Source organism: Wasmannia auropunctata, unplaced genomic scaffold (assembly GCF_000956235.1).
Source record: "Wasmannia auropunctata unplaced genomic scaffold, wasmannia.A_1.0 LD336106.1, whole genome shotgun sequence".
Classification (NCBI taxonomy): Eukaryota; Metazoa; Arthropoda; class Insecta; order Hymenoptera; family Formicidae; genus Wasmannia; species Wasmannia auropunctata.
In genome coordinates this window covers 6,550,104-6,552,109 of record NW_012026784.1, presented here as the reverse complement: position 1 = coordinate 6,552,109, position 2,006 = coordinate 6,550,104, and positions in this window count along the sequence as shown.

Here is a 2,006-nt window from a genome sequence, read left to right as displayed (position 1 = left end):
TTTGTTTTTCCAACGAGTTAATAATATACGTAAATCATTGGACACTTTCTTTATAGGATTCTTTTGTAACTTTTCGTATGTTGTAGAATCATTGAGCATGGTCTCAATCTTATTTATGTAATCATTTCTATTAAGAGCCACAGTGACATTACCTTTATCTGCTTTTGAGAATAAAATGTCAGGGTGTTCTCTGACAAACTTTTTCGTTAATCTCAACCATCTGTTTATCATTCTATCTTTGCTAGTAGGTTTGTTATTTAAATTATTTAACTTGTAAATAATATAAAGTTGTATAAATGAAAGTTTTACTAGAACCACCTGGACCATCAATATAAAAACAATTATTACTATTATTGTTAGTCGTTATTGCTGTTAAAATAGTATCAATTATTTCTTTTGTTTTATATTTAATTATTCATATTGTCGCACACCTATCAATGTATTTTCTTCAATCTGTCCTTCGTTATCTATTTCTTGTTCTTCTATTTTTTGTTCCATTTCAGGAAAATTAACAATATTTGATCCTTCTGTTTGAAGTAAATTAACAATATAATTATAAGCTTTCCTTATTTTTAATATAGGTCCGTAATGTCTTATATAATCTTCTGACATATCTTTCTTAAACTCTTCTCATAAATTTTTCGGATGAACTGGTTGACAATGAATCAAAATTCGAACAAACAAATTACGAAGTCGTCTCGGCATCAAGTTTTTGCTTCGTTCATAGCACGATACCATTCTTCGTCATTTTCTATAAGTCCTAATGCTAAACATGCGGTAATGTTAAACGGTAAAAGTACTGTGTACTTCATTATTAACTATTCTTAATTCTTGAAAATTTGTAGCTCCTTTAATGTAATAGAAGTATACGTGATATAATTCTATTTGAGACGGACTGACAGAATACATGCGTCCAATACAATTAAAGTATCTTTGACGCTTTTCTTAACGATTGATAGTTCTACCGTTAATTGTTATCTTTTAAATACATAATGAGCTGGAATATCACTATATAAATATTGTTTCGCTTCCTCGTCTTGAGTATTTAATGCAAAATAATCTAATAACATTGTTACTCATTCTACAGCAGATCTCATAGCATCATTGTTAATATTATCATCGATTATTATACTATGTTCATTTGGTAAATGTACTGGTAAACGAAATATAGCATGACTCTTTTCTTGCAAAGGTTTACTTAAAATACGCCAACATGCTTCTACAGGTTCAACATTACGAGCTTCGATAAAATCTTGAATTTCATCATAAATTATTGTTTTATCTATATTTTCTCCAATAATTATAGACGCAGCATCGTGACCTTTATAAATATACTTATATAAATATTTTACAGAACGTATACTCGAAACTACCTCCACATTAATATGACTATTTGTTGAAATATAATAATGTTTGCGTTTAGTTAGTGTGCTATGATGGCAATGCAGGGTCACTGGCATATCTATATGGCTTATACTCTATGCTAAGCTAATGACTCGACACTTTTGATACGGCGGGCCACGATCATCGTGCGTGCGCTCCGATCGGCATTCTGGAGCAGCAAGCCAAATGGAGCACGTGGTGTGCGCTCCCGGCTTCGCCTTTTGTGTTGTAATTTCTTTATAATGTCAGAGTTTACATAATAAATATTAGTGCTCGGAAAAAGAATCAGGTAACAAGAAAATTTGAGAACCGCTCGCCCGCCCGTCATTCATTGCACACGGGTGAGAACCGATTCTTCGGATACCCGTATCACACGGGTACTCGTATCATACGAACACTTAATTTTATATTAGTACCCGTATTACTAGAGTATTCGCAATAGACGGCGAATGAATCGCATTAAATAATTTAACCTATCCAAATAAAAACATTCAATAAAAATTATTCAAAATTTATAAAATTTTCAAAATAACCTTTACTCTATTTCATTAAAACTAAATTAAAATTTATCAAGCAAAATAAAATCAATAGAAATTAAATTATTCTGCAAAAAATAGAAATAC